Raw genomic sequence first — 19,137 nt, forward strand, 5'->3', positions numbered from 1 at the left:
ATTTAAAAAATTCCTGGTTCCTCTTTGAACTTTATCACTGTAGTGCTGCATGCAGTTTTGCAATGCAGTGGATAATTATAATTACATATGTAATTTGTTTTTGCATTGAAAAAGCAGTTTAGAAAAATGGGCAAAATCTGTGAGTAACCTGTTTGAATCTCTGTTGACTGTTGTTGCTTCTTCCACTGAACTCCATTTTTGCAGGGTTTCTGTGTCATGGTGTAAGTACAGTGCTATCATAACCAAGGAATGATGAAAAAAACTCAACAAGACTTAAGATCATAAAAACAAACAAACAAACAAACAAACAAAAACAGAAAAACAACAACACTAAATTGACACCTTTTTGATTGTATTCATAGAAAAACACCACTCGCTATTTGTGGAGCTTCCGTGCAAACAAGTCATCAGTTTTCAACTAACTGAACTGAACGCAGGCATCAACTGCATACTGTTTATATTTATGATGCCTCTATCTCTACATTTTCATCATATTGGAAGAAAGAGAATGACAAGATGACATCTTGTTCCTAGCCTTTGTGAGATATATTTAACTATTAGCAACACAAACGGCTTCTGTATTTGCTGCCTGTGGTGACACACTGCTGTGATTTGTGACACTAACAAGGGAATAAGTTATTGCAGTCCCCCCCCCCAACCCTCCTCCATATGTGGTGTTGTTTCACTCTTTATACTAGGATTATTTCACCTGAATTTGATGGCATATCAAAAAATTACAGTGGAGGGGCTCTCCCAGTATGATGCTACAGGATACACCGTAAGCTCAGGACCACGGACCAAGCTATCATATTTTGCTGGGAGTCAGATCTTTGCTCAGTCTCTATCTGTCTGGTCGACATGAAAGCCTGTTGACCTCTTTGATGATGTTTGCTGCTGCACCTCCTATTGTAGACAATAGGCTCAGGTTCCTGTCAGTCAAACAAACCTTTCTACCCTGCAAAGACCTAATCATGTTTCTGTGGCAAACTCTTGTGGTGCCTTTGCTGTGGTGTAGTGGGCATCCCACTGTGGCTGATGCACTTCCTCAAAAATGTAAAATGTCACATGGAATGTCATAATTCATCAAACTGGTGGTTTCTGGTGGTGGTAGCGTTTGTTGTTGTGAAGATTATAAAAGAATGCAAAAGAATCTTCTTGTTTTCTGTAATGCTAGGTACATTTACATTTTGTGACCTAAAAAATGCCAATCATATCCCCACTGGATAGCAGGATTGTTACATAATAAAAATAGTACTGCCTAATAATATATCACACATTGGCAAAACCTCAGTAAGGAAGCATCATCCCACTTCAAGACTTTAATATCTCTTTAATTAAATAATTAGAATAGCTCTTAATGAGGAAAACAAAATTTACAATCAAAACACATTTTTCCATCAGCTAAGTGAGTTGCCCATTGTTGCATTATGTAAACAGCTAATTGCTGTATTGTGAAATGTTAGCTGTATATTTAGACAGGATTTGTGAATTAAATATCAGTTTTAGTGTTCTATGGATTAATGATTTCTAGTGTTTCTCCACCCTGACAAAATAAAATGCGAAAAAAAAAAAAAACAATGAATTTTTTTTAGGTTTGTGGCAAATAAATAATCCCAGAACAGTCACACCCACAAATAAACAAATAAAGTTCTCCACTGTAGTTTGTCATGCTGACAGCTGAAACACTAGCACACATTCAACCCACCCCATAGAATAGTTATTGACATACTTCCCTGGTCTTCACATTGCCGGTATCTGATGGAGCTGTCAGTCATTCCCTGATAAAGCCTTATCTGGCATCCCAGTCAGTACGTTGTTGGTGGGAGATGGAAAAAAAGGGCTTTAGAGGATTTTTCTCATCCTGACAAAGACTAACATGAGATGTAATGGCCTTAGCCTGGCCTCGGGTGAAGACAGGAGAGCAGATAATTAGTGAGAGAGCTGGCGTCAGACAGAGATGACCCCATAATGACCGGGACACAAACACACGCGCAAATACACATACATACACACACACACACACACACACACACACACACACACACACACACCAGCCTAAGGAAGATTTATGTCTCAGAGTCAGCTGTAGGGAGTATTTGCTCTAATGACTATAAATTTACAGTATATTAAAAGTGTTAAATTTCTACAAACTAAGACAACAGAAAAACACAAAACAAACAGAATATCATCACTGAAACCTAGTAAAATATCACCTCTACCATTGCTATTAGACACTAAGCAACATAACAAACATTATCAAACAAATACATTGAACTAAATGCACATACTGCACATATAAATAATAATTATGGTCAATTTAACATCGAATGACCAAAGAACGTTGTAAATCAAATCACATACTAACCCAACCTAACAACATGCTTTGGTGTAGTCCCAAAAGGAAAGTGAAACTTCCATGGAAAATGGGCTATTATTTTTATAAAAAGTATAATGGGCATTAAAACAAGGTTTAATTAGCGTTAAGAAGTGTTAAAATCCAAACTGTTCTTTTGTTTACCAGTTGTTGGCCTTTACACACCATTTTTGTTGTACATATACCACGTGCATCGTCCTACCATTCATCCACCCACTTGTGTTTACTTTTGATGCCTTGCCTAGGTACATCATCAGTGATGTAAGCTGAGTATCAGAGAGGGTTGAACATTGAATACTTTCACCCAGGCAACCAGCAACCTGTATAGGATATGATGCCTAGAGCAGTGTAGGCATGGCCCTTATATATAGCAGTGATAAACCAGACCTATGAAGGGGCTAACTGTGTGCAGACAGAGACACACGGAGAAAAGTATGAGATTTGAGGTATTTTAATTGCAAAGGGCAAAGGGAATGGAATATGAGCTGGGGTCAAGTTAAGCAGAGAACCAAGGAGTGGGTAGCTGAGCCAAGCAGGTCTAGAGTGGAATCTGGGAAGTTGGGCTGAATAGGAGTCCATTGCAGGGGAGCATGGCAGATGAGGTGAAGAGGGAAGCAACAGGATGCAGAGCAACAAGCAAATATAAATGAGCAAACGTTTATATTACATAAACTAGAAAAAGGGCTGGAAATGCAGACTGATTGAGCAGAAGCTACAACCTGGCAGAGTAGTATGCAGCAGCGCCTTTGTCAGAGTCTTGATTGCAGGATATGTTGCAGCTGGCAAATTTGTGCCTCAGCACACCTTCCTCCACTCAGGCAATCATAAACAGCACACAGACACACAGGGAGAGAGGCAGAGAGGCTCTGTGGGGGGCAGGAGGTTACTGCGGATCAGATGATGTTTTTGTCCTCTGTGGGGGTCCTCTGGTATCTGTACTGAGCAGTGCTCCTCAGGTCCATATCACCCCAATCCACCAGATACTGCAAGCTATGGCCCCAGTGGCACAAATCCAGGAGACATAGGACTGTCTATGCAGGATGGTCATCTATCATCCAGTGTGGTGGAGGAGCTGCAACTGGAACAGACAATTTTAATCAGTGAAACATGGACAGTGGGCTGAATCTTGTGAGAGACCGGAAGTTTCAGATGCATAGCAGAGGTGATACATAATGCTTTCATTTTCAAAAGTACCAATGAACCATGTGCCTTGAATGTTTCTGAGATTCCACTTTCAGGGGGAAGTCTTTAGAAGAGAGCCATACCTTTTGGCCTGGGGTGTAAGCCAGAGCAGGGGCATAACGATGGCTGGCCTGTGGCTGGGATCAGGAGGAAGCCAGGCAATTTGAGCCTTTCTTTGAGTCCATAGGCAGTGGCAAACTTGATCTTGGAGAGAGGGAACTGCAATCTCTACCATTTGAGAAGGGAACAAGAGGGGTTGATAACCAAGTGTACATTCAAAAGCTGACATACCTGAAGAAGCATTTGCAAGGGTCTTGTGAGGATATTCAATCCAGAGAAGCTGGGTGCTCCAGGTGGATAGGTTTGGAGAAGTTACAGATCATAGAGTGGTCTCCATGTAGTGGTTGACCTGCTCAATTCGGCAGTAGAACTGTGGATGATATTCAGAAGAGAGGCTGATGTTAATATCAAGGATCACTGGTCTCTGTCAGAGACCATGTCAGTAGGGCTACCATGCAGGTGGAGTACATGGTTAATGAGCAGGTCTGTAGCCTCTCTGGAGGATGGAAGTTTGATATGTGATGGTGAAGATGGCTGGGTTACCATTAGATGGGGGAGACACTGACAAAGTCCAGAGCTATGTGTGACCAGGGATGATTGGGATGATCAAGGTTTTGTTTTGGGCACAAATCAAGCAGCAAGAATGTACAATGTACAGGAAAGCTTGTGTCCAGTTGATACCAGGGTGACAGATCAAGCAGGTGAAGTGAGCCCACAGGAGAGCATCAAAATGCACAGAGTCAGGGACAGTCAGAATGTGTTAAGCAGAAATCACAGCAATGATGCACATGGATGGCTAGATGGAATCTGCTCAGATTTGGATTTATTGGCAGTGAACTGGCAGGAAAGGGCATCGAGCTTGATGTTCCTAGAACCTGGATGGTAGGGAAGTGTAAAAGTGTACCAACCAAAGGCATGGCCCATCTGTCTTGCCAGGGGTTCAGATTTTTGGTGGTCTGGATGTAGAAGTTTTTGTGATCTGTCCATAAAATGAAGGGGAGTGCTATACATTCTGAGAGTGACCCCATTCTTCAAGATCCAATTAAACAGACGTTCAGAGTTCATGGTTATCAATGTCATAATTTCTCTCTTCATAAAGCTTGTGATAAAAGAATGCACATGGAGTTGGAACTGGAGCCCTTGAGCTCCAGAAATACTGACTCCAGTGGAATGGGGGCGTGGTGGATGTCAGAGAAGTGAGGGGTGCTGAAAGTGGGCTCTGGACTAACTGGTGAAAGTGCAGACACACACACACACAGACACAGGTATGACATTTGATTACCATCTACCTGTTTCAGGCCCTTTCAGAATGCGCTGTTTCTGGTGTCTGTAGCTTTAAATGCAAATGAGCTGCTGCTGACCCACCCATAATGTGTTACCGTGGTAACAGGGAGAGCGTAGACTCATGTAGCACTACCCGTGTGAAAGAATGATGGAGAGAAACTCAGCTATAAGAGCCTCTACCCAGCATTACCACCCAAACGAAACATAAATCATACCCCAAGAAATTATATGGTCATGTAACAAAAACACAAAAATAGCGTATGTCCACTTAAGTGCATCTGCTGATTTCACTACGTCACACAAACCACACAAGCCTGGTATCATATGAAAGCAGAGAGTCCGAAGGTCCTGGTTGTTTACATAAAGAGGAGGGGGTTTCTAGAGTGGGGGGAGCGCTCTTCATGCAATATATTGTCTCTGGGCACTTCCTTCTGGATCGTCATTGGTGTTTCTATGGTGAACTTGGGTGCTGCCTCTCGAATCTCTTGACTCTGACTGGTCAATAGAGGTGTCGATCATCAAATTTGACCACTGGGATGCTGAAACATTGACTGGTCTAACTGCACTGTTAGTTTCAGCTCTCCTTTTCATTAGCTGTGTCCCAATTCAGGGGCTGCATCCTTCGGAGGATGGATTTGAAGGCCGCTTACGTCATAACGCTGCGCGAAGGCTGTCCCAATTCGTCCAAATTCGAAGGATCCTCCAAATGCAGCCGACAAATGCGTCCTCCTTTTCCCTGTATTTGGAGGATGTGTCGCTACTATCCTTCACGGCCTCCCATATCCCAAGATGCTTTGCGCACCGATTTTTTTTTTAATAATGGCGACCTGTTGATATGAGGAGCTCAGTTAACAGTTAGCCTTATTAAAACTCTTCACTTACAAATGTTACAAGCTCGCATGTCAACTAATATCTTACTTTGGGTGAATACTCGATTGTGATTGGCTGCAGGGTCTCCGTTAAAAAGTGTTGTAGGACAACTATAAAAAAGTTCCGGTCAAATAGCCTGATTGTTCTAAATTATTGCGCAGGCTCAAACGCTAGTTGGTAACCGTGGCAACAGAAACTCAGAACATACATTATTTCACAGTTTATTTAACACAGCGGCAAGACAGTAGACAACATGAGTGATTTTATAGTTTCCTTTAACCACATTTAATGATCAGAGTGAATGGTGGATAATATTTCTTGCAATAAAAATGATTTAGGAAGCTATCTGTGGACTTTGAGTCTTTGAAACAAAATTTGGCATCATCCTCTGGACACACACAAGCGGTAAGAGGTGCACTTGCCCTCTGAAACGATACTTTGTATCACGTAACATAACGTTAAGCAATCATGTCACTTCCCTCCACTGATTAGGCCTAATATAACAGTTGCGCCGACCGAGCTGCAGGTTCTGTGGCCAGAGCCGGTTACCTTGGCAACGTGTCACAACGAGCGATATTAAATAGTCCACTCAGCGGCCTCTTGTGAAAAACTTACGATGTTAACGGTAAAAAAACAACATTAACGTATTAATAATTGATTTAATATTTATTTCTTTCGTAAGTGACCATGGTAAAAGCGGGATAATGCCCTTCGAGGTGTCCATTATCAGAAATGAATGGACGACGCGGAGGCGTGAACCGTCCGACGCGAAGCTGTGAGGATATTCACATCAGGTGAATTTGTAAGTTGTATAATAGGCTACATTTCGTGCCTCTTACAAGCGATAGGAGCTGTACGGGTGCATCTCTGCACCCCGTACGTGTGTTTTTCCCAGGTTAGGAGGGAAGAAGTTATGACGTCGTGACGCAATCAGGAAATGCTCCGAAGGCTAGACCGTCCCATGTACCGATAGTTGATGCGGCCGACGGAGGATCCTCCGCAGGACCCAGCCTCCAGAGACCGCGTAGGCTGGGTCCTCCGAAGGATGCAGCCCCTGAATTGGGACACACCTATAGACACATGATTGGGCAGAGTGCACACAGAGGACACTGCTGACCAGCACTACTGGCCATTCACCTCAGGCTGAGAAAAAGTTGCTAGCCAGAGCACACACATTCAAATCTAAAATGTGGGTGCTATTATTGGTTGAAAATGCTGTTATGCAAGGTTTCTTATTTCTTTAGCTTCGCACATGCATGATTTTTTTTTATTTGTTTGTATCAGTGGACATGTGGAAAGTGTGCAGTCAGAGCCTGAGAACATATGCTGCCAGGAGGTGCCACAGGTCACATTATCTTTACCGACACTCATGATTGTAATGTATGATTGCAGATAACATGCCACTACAGATACTCACCTTATGTTAAGCATAAAACATTACAAGACGGGGTGCCCCTATAGCTCAGTTGGTAGGGTGTGCGCCCCATGTATTGAGGCTGTCAGTCCTCTGCAGTGGCTGCGTGTTGTCCCCTCTCTCTCTGCCCCCTTTCCTGTCGTACCTTCAGCTGTCACTATCATAAAGGCTAAAAAGCCCCCCCCCCAAAAAAAAAAAAAAAATTAAAAAAGGGTTACAGGGTTAAAAGGGTTAAAAAGGTTACAAGACGGCTGCAGCAGCTGGATGAAAGGCCTCCATGCATGATCGACCAGAAGATACCAGAAGATGTTTATCTTCAGAATCTCAGCTCTGTACAATGATGGGTCAACAAAGACCTTCTCCATGATCATGTCCATGACATCACCAATATACCCTGCACAATAAACAGACACACAAACACACACACAAAAACTGAGTCACTAGTATTATTTATTAGATTATTCAACAACTGTTAATATTTTTGCACTTTCTTTCACTAGTATCATGTCACATACTACTCTCAACTGTTAATTTAGTGACATTTTGCACTTTGAATTTTGTAGTTTCTCAGGTATTTAAGTGTGTATTTTTTTGGTTTATTTATGGTGTTGACAGTACCAAGTTGCAGTACTTTGTGTCATGTACAAAATTTGGCTCTGCACTCTCCCTTCCTGGACTTTGGAAAGCTGAGTTTGAGAAGAGGATCCCCTGATGATGTGGTGGCTTGTCCTCTATCAGCTTTCTTGTTGTAATGCAGTAACGCATTACAACATTAGTTCTTGCAGGACACAGTAGCCTGGACAGCTGTAACAAAAGTATATTGTTATGATAACAGGTCATACTTAGGAGTAAAACATGACAGCACTGTTACAGTATAAATTCAAGCACAAAAGGCTGCAACAGCTCACTGCTACACTTGATCAACAGCAGGTAACTGTAATGAGGCACTGGCCTGTATAAAAAGAGAGAAGTGACATCAACTTTATCTTACACGTATAGCTATGCCAACAGCGACATACAGCGTAAAAAATGATCACTCATAAATAAACTCCAAGAGAAGAAACTCATTGCACAGAGTGGTTGGCTTGGAGTGGAAATTGTCCTGTGATGTAGCAGTCTCAACCATACACTCGTTTTGCCTGGGCTATGCTAACATATTCCAGTTTAGAAAATATTTCCAGATGCATTATTTCACAAACTCCTGAAGCTTAAACCCAGCAGAGCATCTGTGTATGTATTGCTTGACCGACTGGGTCGCTGGGTTTGCATATGGAGACTATGCTGATTGCTAACTAGAAGCTAGCTGTTAGCATTAGCTTGTGCTATATGGCAAAATACTTCTTGGTTAGTTCATTTAAAACTGCAAAATGAACACAGCTAAATATTTGTAAATGCTGGCATCTCCCTTGAACATGCATTAAATCATTTGCAAGATCAGAAACGTGGTGTGATGTACCAAAAGTTACTGTAACCAGCAGGTTCAGTCTGCCCCACCACTGGGGGCCGCAGTGCTGTAACAGCAACGTCCATGCTTGTTTCGGTCATGGACTGGCAGTGGGGCTCCCAGTCAGCGCCATTAGCGGCACATAAATGTAGTGGTGTGCCAACTGATGTCCCTCTTCCTCCCTTGTCTGCTGCTGCTTCCTTGTAGTGCTGATACGCTTTGAGGAAAAAGACAGCGATGACACTGCCTGTGTTCGTGTTTGCTACAGCGAGTCAACCTGAGAGCGGCATACTGATAGCGGGATTGCCTAACTCGTGTTGTTTGTGGAACTCACTTGAGTTTTTAATTTTCTCTTATTGGATTTGAGTGCTAGGTTCCTTTCAGTGATTTTAGTGTATTTATACATATGTTTTTTTATTATTAATAATTTCTATGTCTATTCTTAATTTCTTTTACCTTTTATTAAAGTTTGTAACTTGTTTTAGTATTGTGGGGCTGGGTTTTTTTAGGTAACGACATTTTAAGATTTGTTGATTCATACAGAGGTGGCCAAGTGCTTTACTGTGTAAAAGGTGGTGGTGTAATTTTACTTATTTATTCCTTTGTGTGTTCTTTAAGATCTTAGCGTGATTTGGTTTGCAGTGTTTTGTTTTAACGCCCATCTAAAAGCATGACACCTTTGTATGTTTTCTTGTTATGCTTTATTTATTTTTTTAGTTAAGCCCTCCATCTCCCTATTTTATATATTTTTTTAGGTGCTTCTTGGCAAGCTTTTAATTATTCTAAAATCACTGAGGCCTAGGCACTGAATAATCTTCCTTCAGTTTTATTTAATGTTTTATGTCATATGTGTGCAGTGCTGAAGAAAATTAAAAGTAAAAACAGAACTCTTGTTATTATTATTTGTGTACTTACATGTCCCTCCTCTGCAGGTATTCCACGCAAAGTTGGAAGTGACCCCTCCTTTAGAAAAAGCCTCCCGGCTAATCCTGCCTCGTCCTGACCGAGGTTCGAGAAACAAGAGTCAGCGCAGAATTTGATCGTCTCGTTTGGAAGCTGCAGGCAGGGTGCTTTCAGAGATCCATATCTCACTCAAAAAAGCATGGAAGGTCTTATCTCACACTATGCGTGTGGCAGCACCAGAGACCCAAAATAACACCCCAAATCCCAGAAAAAGTGAGTTTTTCATAATATGGGACCTTTAATTGCAAATGACAAAGGAAATGGGATACAAGCCAGGACTGAGGCATACCCATGGAGTGGGTAGCAGAGCATGTCCAGAACGGAATCTGGGAAGTTGCTGGTAGCAGTCTGAAGCAGGGGAGCCGGGCAGATAAGACAAAGGGACAGGAGACAGGGTCCCAAGCAGAGGGAAATGATAAATAGGGTTAGTCACAGGTAACAGGTAATGAAAAATATAAACTAGTTAAAGGGCTGGAAATGAAGACTGAGAGCAGGAGCTATGATCTGGCAGCATGGATGTGCCAGAGCTGAGCCTTTGTAGGACTTTTTGATTACAGGACAGGATGGAGCTGGAGAGGCTCTGTTCCAGCTCCAGCACACCTGTCTCCACTCAGGTACTCATACACCACATAGACAGACAGGAGGAAAGAGAGAGAGAAAAGAGAGGGAAAAGAAAGAGAAAAGAAAGAGGAGAGAGAGAGAGAGAGAGAGAGAGAGAGAGAGAGAGAGAGAGAGAGAGAGACCCTGAGGAAGACAGGAGATACTGCAGATCAGATGATGGATCTGCCTTGTAATGCTCATACTTATTGGATTTCAAGTTACAGTTGTTGGGCTGTACAGTGGCCATGGCCCTTGGATCCCTTTTCTGACAATGTCCATGGGAGATGATCCACCAAGCCTCAGCAGTAAAATATTAAATAAGGATAGATGGGAAGGAATAAATTACCAGAAAAGTGCTCACCACATTCTCAATTTATAGTCATCTTGCTGTTAGCCACACGGAGATTTTAGGGTAATTCCACTCTCAGTGTTGCAGCATCTTCACAGAACACAAAACTTAAAACACCTTCCTGACTCACTTTCTGTGCAGATGGATTCTCAGGTTAGTGGTGAGCCCAGTGTTCCTCAAGGCCCTCAGGTTGTTAATGAATCTCTGTAAGTTCATGATGGTTGTGATGCGCAAATCAAAAACAAGTAATGGTGACAGGGTAGTACACCATGGAGGTACATTAGAATGTTAAATAGTTCAGTAGAGTCATAGCTGAAAGTACAAAAAAGATGGCCCATCAACCAAAGGCAGCAACAAAAATGCTCCCCCCACTGTCCCCTTTGGGCCAATTAACAATGCTAGGATGCTTCTAGTTGGCTGTATAGTCACTGTAGACAACAGAATGACTGGTTGAGTCAAGATACCTGGGGCTGGTCTATGAGTTTTGAAGACTGCAAGTCATCTATCAGGATAAATCTTTCCTGAGTGCTTACACATTGAGGTTATGCCTTGGCAGACAGTCAAAAGTTCCAGTCCAACGTCTCCTTCCTCTCCAAGAGATCAGGAAAGAAATTTCATCTTTACCTCTCTTGATCATGGCAATTAAGTAAAATGGCAAAATCTATTAATCAAAGGCAAGAAATAACAAAACAAACGAAACAAAAGATCTTATTCACATTTGGAGGGCCAACAGGATTTGTATGAAGATTCAAATGTGGCCCTGTTTTATTCAGTCTTGCAACAAGCAAGCAGTTATTGAGAATAATTTGTTCAGCTGTGCATGTTGAAAATACATGTGATTAATGGAGGAATATGTAGTGGTCGTTGATCAAGGCTGCATAGCTCCCGCACTTTTTTTTTTTTTTTTTTTTACCATTCTCCAACTCCATTTTAATTATCAAAGTAAACCCTTGATCTGACCAAAAACTAACCAAAAATTCTCAAAATATTTCATATCTGCATATAATATAATAATGTGAATTATTTGATTAATAACCGACATTGCTCTATGAAACACCATGTAACGTACATTTACAAATACTCACAAACAACAATTTATGTACTCAAAACACAGCGAGACATTGTATTAAGTATTTTAAAGCATATGCATATACCCTGGCTTATTAAAACACACCTCCCCCATCGAGACCACCATCACAGACACACACACACACACACACACAAAGACACACACATGCACACACACATACACAAATGCACGCACACACATACACGCACACACACAATTGTCTTTATGACTCCTGTCTGTCTATCTGCTGGCCTCTAAGTGCAGTCGATTGGTGAACATGATAGATTACTACAGCTGGAATAGAATTTTACCCTGTGATAATACCGAAACATCTGGCAGCCATTACTTCATGCAGACCCCTCCCATTCTCCCTCACTCCTCCTCCCCCTTCTTCCTCTTCCACCTGCCCACCATTTTGTACTGCTGTGTTCCCCTCCACCAGAGGGCCCCATTTCCACCAAATGAACTGGACCTTTTTTTCCTTTGAAAGCCCACAAAAACAAAGACAAGGATGATGCTTTGCAAGCTATTTTTAACACAAAAAAGGCACTGATTGTTTGATGGGTACAGCAGTACATAGTTGGGCACAACTGTGAACAAATATAATGATGTAGTGGGTATTATTGTTACTAGCAATTAGAATAGTATGTTATGGTGTTTTCAGTGCAAAAAAATAGTGTGTTGAAGGTACAATGGAAAAAAGATGCAGACACAGAGGAGGTGAGGAAAAGAGAGGTAAAGCAGAGAAGAGGGTGGGCCCATGGCAGCATTTGAAACAAACTCCCAGGTCACTTTATTCAGCCGATAACTGCTATGATGCTATGACACAACATGTAACACATACACGCACAGACACAGACACAGACACAGACACAGACACACAGACACACAGACACACACACACACACACACACACACACACACACACACACAACCATGGATGCGTACCCACCACATACAGACAAAAAGGGATTTCCATCAAAAGAAACTATGACAAAGTGTGTTTTTTAATCATCTAATCAGGCCTTGCCATAAAGGGAAATATTGGATTCATTAGCAGCCAAACCAAAGACAGCCTGCCCATTGTTTCCTATAAAAACAGAAAAAAACAAAAAGAATCAGGAAATAGAGAAAAATTTATCTGGAGAATTTATAGCTTCTTACCATATGGAGCCTTCTTTCAATTAGGCCTGTGGAGAGCAATCAACAGCACAGCATGTTTTTAGCCCACGGCTTTGAACACAACATGGGTCTACTGGCTTTTTCCAAATGAATGATTTGCCAAACTAGTTTTAATTTGCAGCCATCGAAGGGGCAATGTGTCAGCCATGAGACACCGGAAAACATTGGCTGTCCCTCTGGAATAAAAAACTCCACCATCTACATATGTCCACAACATTTTCAGTCACACAAACCTTTATATTTTCAAGTGGAACTACAGATTTAATAAATCTTGACAGGACCTCAAACATTAAGCTAAGCTGCCATGAGTCACTCTAACTTTTCTTTAATTTATTTCTGTTTACCTGCAAACAGATACAGAAACATCATCAAGATATACAGTTATTACAGTTATATTCAGGGTGGGGCTGAAGCAATTAGTCAATGTAGTCAATCAGTTAAATAATAGAAAATTAATCGGCAGTAATTTTGCTAATTAATCATTTAGTCATGTACTTCTCAAATGCAAGGATTTAATGCTCTTCTCTGTTTTATATCATTGTAAACTGAATCTCTATGAGTTTTGGACTGTTGGCAGTAATATTAAGTTATAAAGTTATCTATGTCATCCTGGTCTCTTATAGAGAAAATAGAAGTTGGGTAATAGAAAATATAGCTGGCGTTTTTCACTATTTCCTGACGTGCTATACAAAACAAATAATTTAGCAATTGTAAAAATAACTGACAGAGCAGTCAATGATGAAGATAATGGATTCTTTTTGCATAAATCACCAGAAAACAAAACAAAATACAACAACAACAAAAACAGAGCATAGAAGTCACATTAAAACAGACCAAAATATCAAAAGGCCTAACAACATAAATAAGAAAACATTAAAAGATATGATCATTAATCATATCATAAACACAAATTAATATCATTATTACTTGGAAAACTTTAGAACCTCTTAGGGTAATTACAAAAACAAATATATATATATATATTTTTTTTTTTTTTTTTTAAAAAAGGTTTTTGTTTGTCTTACCACCCTTCAGTTTTCCCACCATTCCCATGTTTTTAATCATCACTAGTCATAATTTCTGCTTGCAATATATTTTCAAGACCAAAGTCACATTTAATGGTTGCCTGTGCAATGGGCTTATTACGACCCATTTTTGCATTCATTATTAGGTAGTGACCTCTAGTGGGCATAGTAATTACGAATGGAGCAAAGGAGGAAGTCAGGTGACATATAAAGTCTGCATATGAAGGAGGCTGGGTTGAATAGGTGAGGCAAACACATCTAGAATTTCACCCAGAAGACCACTATTTGTCTTCCCTGTAAAACCAAAGCCATTGTTGACTTATTTTAACTTAAAAGTGTATGTAATTTAGCAGTATCAAGTGGTTTTGGTGCCTAAACCTAACCAAACTAAAACCCTTTCACATTTTAGACCATTTGACGACAAAGGTCTAGTAGGACAAAGGCCTGGTATACCTGTTGGTGGCACTCTCCAACTGTCATACATGGTAGGCTATGTCATTTTGGGAATGGTCATAGGTTTTGTTTTAACCACAAAACCACAAAAACATGAACATGAAACACATAGTATAAACCACTTTTTAATGAACTGTCTTCTCTCAGTCCCAATTTAAACTAAAGCTCCAACAATTAACAGATTAAATGGATAAAATAAGAAGATGAAGCATCCACTGCAGTGTTGAACATATCCCCAAGACAGTTTCATTATATGGCTGCGTTACTGAGGGGATTGTATATAAACAACTTTTCTAGCCAGTCCCAAAGCATATTATACTGGTAATCATAGTCATAACCCCTCAATTTCATAGTCAAAGTAGTGGTCATAGCCCCTCAACTTCTTCACATTGTTGATAATCCAGTTATTGTCAACTCTATAAAGTTCACCATTTATCAACCATCAGATGAACTTTTTGTTCTGCCTGTTTCAACGAGTCCATAATTGGAATGAGCGTGACTGTTTCACTACTACTTCTGCTGGATATGGATTACTTATATAAATATGTATGCCTTTGCCTTTCAGTTTTCTGATCTAGTGCTTGGAAGTAGCAAATTTAACAGGGGGTCTTGGTTTACCTTGTCCAATGCATTGCCCACGCTTGGATGCTTCTTCCTGCTGGATCCTCTTAACCTCTTCCTTCAAAATGCCAAGTCGTGCCAGTATGAATGCTCCTGCAAGGGCCTCTGATGTTTTGTGAGTTTTTGTTCTTTCAAAGTAGCTTAGTCCATGAAGACTGAGATGCCCTTGATCAAGGCACAAAACTGTGGCAGCCCCACTACTCCAACTTCTTTCCCAAACAACTGCATTTCTATGAGTCCTCTATGTGCATGTGCATGTTAAAATAACAATGGAGTTTAAGAAAAAAAAATCTACCAATTCTACATAGTAGTTTTTCTTCTTACTTCTACACTGGAGGTCTAACAATGTCATTTTTACTTTTGCATCTTCATTCACCAAGGTGGTTGTTACATTTTCCAAATTATCCTGAGCTCTTCTATGACAGTGTTGGTGTACACTACAGTCAGACTAGAGAGAGTAAGTCTAGAGACGTCTGTCTTTAAATCCTTTAAGATTTCCAGATTTCAAAGACATAACATGCAACAACTCCAGATCCATAGTCAAAAAAGACAAAACTTTTATGGCATGACTGTCAATGTAACATAACATGGATGACGTCTGCAAAATAAGCAATGGCAGCAAGACATTAACGACCAGTTGACTTATGTATGAAATTCATTAATGTGCAATTCAAATAAACACACACTTTTTCTTGCACTGTCATTTTGCATCCTTGTGTTCTGCCTTGTCAGCTGTTATAATGTTTAATGTGATTAGTAAGTGGTTAGTTTGGAGGGGGGTTTTTTTGTTGTTTTTTTAAGTAGGTTTTTTAGTGATATCCACAATATTTCTGAACATTAAGTGTATAACATTAAGTATGATAATAATAATAATAATAACGCTCCTAATATTATCGTTATTATTATTTGTGGTAGTAGTAGTAGCTATTATTATTATTGTAGCTGTCCATCATTCCAGCCAGTCGAGGCAGATGGTCACCAAGAGCCAGGTCCTGTTTGAGATCCTGTTTGTTTTTAGCCACTTTCACTATGTGGTTGCTCTCTCTCAGGTTCTGTGTTTGAGGTTTCTGCCTGTGAGTTTTTCATTGCCACGATTGTCAAGTGGTTACTCATGGGGGAATTATTAGGTCTCTGAAAATGGAAGAGCATGGTCTTGACCTGATCTTCATCAAAAGTGTCATGAGATAACTTTTGTTGTGGTTTGGTATGATACAAATAAAAATTTGTATTATAGTATTGCAGTCAGAACTTTCAAAAGTCATTTAAATTTCAACATAGGTCCTAGAGAGCTGAAACTCTGAGCTGAAAGTTTGCCTCTCCTCAATCTATGGTCAGAAGTCAGTATTTTTCAAAATATGTTAAATCAGTTAACATCTGTTTCTCCACAATGCTTCATTCAAATGCTACCAAAATTGATGCTGACATTCTTTGAATACTAGATATCACATTTTGAACATTGTTCAGATATGTCTAACAACGAGTCTGCAGTGACATTTTGTAATTAGTATTGCCTGCATAACATTGTGTTTGCTCAAGCTTCACCAAGGTATCTGACAATACCCTTGAAATAGGGAGAATAATTTGTAATTTTCTGAAGAATTTTATTCCCAACATTTTGACAGGCTGTAACATTTCTGTTATTCTTTTTGCTCTTGCCATGAACATGGTGGTCAAGTCAGCTGAAGTGGAATGCAGAGGGCCCCTAACCAAGTCAGGCGTACGACAGCCCCCAAGTAGAGCCTATATGGACGACCTTACCATCACAACAACATTGGTCCCAGGGAGCAGTTGGATCCTACAAGGGCTTGAGAGACTCATCACCTGGGCAAGGATGAGTTTTAAGCCCTCCAAGTCAAGGTACATGGTGCTGAAGAAGGGGAAAGTGATTGACTAGTTCCGGTTTTCCATTTCAGGGGATGTCCCCCCCCCCCCCCCCACCATCATGGAGCAACCTGTCAAGAGTTTGGGGAAGCTCTTTGACTCCAGCCTGAAAGACTCTGCCACTATCCAGAAGTCCAACAAAGAACTTGAAGCTTGGCTCACCAAGGTTGACAAGTCCGGTCTGCCTGGTAGAGTTAAAGCCTGGATCTACCAGCATTCCATCCTGCCCCAAGTCCTGTGGCCCCTGCTGGTCTATACAGTCCCAATGACAACAGTTGAGTCCCTAGAAAGGAAGATCAATGGCTTTCTTTGGAAGTGGCTGGGCCTTCCACACAGTCTCACCAGCGCTGCATTGTATGGGACGAGTAACATCCTGCAGCTGCCCTTCAGTGGCCTCATTGAAGAATTCATGGTGGTACGCACGAGAGAAGCTCTACAGTACAGGGACTCCAGGGACTGCAAGGTGTCATCAACTGGCATTGAGGTGAAGACAGGAAGGAAATGGAAGGCTGGGAAAGCAGTGGACGTGGCAGAGTCATGCCTGAGGCAAAAGGCACTGGTGGGCACCGTGCGACAGGTAGAGCGGACTTTGACTACTTCCCAAAGACTCTGGTCAGCCAGGTCCACGGCAAGGAAAGACACCATCTACTTCAGGGAGAGGTCCGAGCAGGCGTGGAGGAAGAGCGAGTAAGCAGGGTGGAGGGACTCCGGCAGCAGGGAGCGTGGACAAGATGGGAGAGTGCACTGCAGCGCAGGATCACCTGGACAAACATCTTGCAGGCAGATTTCCATCAGGTCCGTTTCCTAGTACAAGCTGTCTACGATGTCCTGCCAAGCCCAGCGAACCTCCATGTCTGGGGGAAGACACCCTCTTGCCTTCTTTGCTCTGGAAGAGGCTCTTTAGAACATCTCCTCAGCTGTTGCCCAAAGGTTCTGGCTGATGGTTGCCATCGTTGTCACCATGACCAGGTGCTTAAGGCAATTGCCGAGAGCTTAGCCTCAGCCATCAGCACCAGCAAACACCATCATGCTCCAAAGAAGGCAGTCCCTTTCATCAAAACTGGAGAGAAACCCCGGGTGCGCCAACTAACAACTGACCTCCTCCACACGGCCTCTGACTGGCAGTTGCAGGTCGACCTGGGAAAGCAGCTGAGGTTCCCCCAGCACATTGCAACAAGTCTCTGCCCAGACACTACCATTACCTCTGAGGCTTCAAGACATCAGATCATCCTGGAACTTACGGTGCCCTGGGAAGAGCATATTGAGGAAGCCAATGACAGGAAATGCGCTAAGTACCAGGAACTGGTGGAGGAGTGCAGGGAGAGAGGCTGGAGAATGTTCTATGAGCCTATAGAAGTTGGCTGTAGGGAGTTTGCAGGACGTTCTCTTTGCAAAGTCCTCAGTCATTTGGGCATTATAGGGCCGGCCAAGAAGAGGGCCATTCAATCGAGCGAAGCCCCAGAGAGGACCACAAGGTGGCTTTGGATTAAGAGGGCTGATCCGTGGACTGCTGGTGGGACGCAAGTCGGGACTTGATCAACCCCAGCTGGGTCGCCTGGGTGGAGGGTGTATGATGTTGTGAGACCCAAAACACCCAATGATCCCAGGATACATCACAGAGGATGTGTCCCAGTGCATCCATGAGATGTTTCGTGCATAGTGACAAAATACACATCATTCTTAAAAAACAGAATGATAGAATAAACAAAATTAATGTTGAGCAATGTCCTCCAAAAAAGCACTCTAACATTATGTGTCCGTGTGTGTGTGTGTGTCAAAATCTTGACCAGTTTGAAATAAATTACTGTTACCTATCAAGTAATGCAAAGTGGACTGGATTCATCTCCATAGCAATGGTAGCTCAGGATCATGGGTAATATATCTCTCCATGATGTAAAACTGACAAAAATATCTCAGAATCAAAAGAGCAATAGGCTAACATAACATAAAACTGGAAATAACAAAACAAACTCAGAACCACACTAACCCCCTTACATGGGACAGCTCTGAGGTGTTCCTTCAACAAAGAAAGTCCAAAAAGTCTAAGTCAAGCTGGGTTGGTGGAGGGGGATCTGGAAGAGGGACTTACCGGCAAGTGGTCAAAGAAGAGCTGAAGAGAAGAGCTGGGAACCTCAGGCAGGCAGAATGGAGACTGTGAAGAGGCTGGAAACCTCAGGCAAGCCGCCTAAAAACTGGACGGGGAAGGCGCAGGAAAGATGGCGAAGCCCCTCTGGAGGTCTGGCAGAAGGCTGGTGATGAAGGCGCAGTTGCTCAGGAGGAAAGGCAGGAGGCTGGCAAAGGCAGAATCTCTCAGGAGGACAGGCAGGAGGCTGGTGAAGGCAGAACCCCTCTGGAGGTTGTGCTGG

At 41.9% G+C, this 19,137-nt stretch overlaps 1 pseudogene; it reads left to right on the forward strand.

Moving 5' to 3' along the window:
• The first annotated feature begins 10,154 nt into the window (after nucleotides 1-10,154).
• On the forward strand, nucleotides 10,155-18,353 carry LOC143319080 (uncharacterized; annotated as a pseudogene).
• The last annotated feature ends 784 nt before the right edge of the window (nucleotides 18,354-19,137 follow it).

Source organism: Chaetodon auriga, chromosome 4 (assembly GCF_051107435.1).
Source record: "Chaetodon auriga isolate fChaAug3 chromosome 4, fChaAug3.hap1, whole genome shotgun sequence".
NCBI classification, from domain to species: Eukaryota; Metazoa; Chordata; class Actinopteri; order Chaetodontiformes; family Chaetodontidae; genus Chaetodon; species Chaetodon auriga.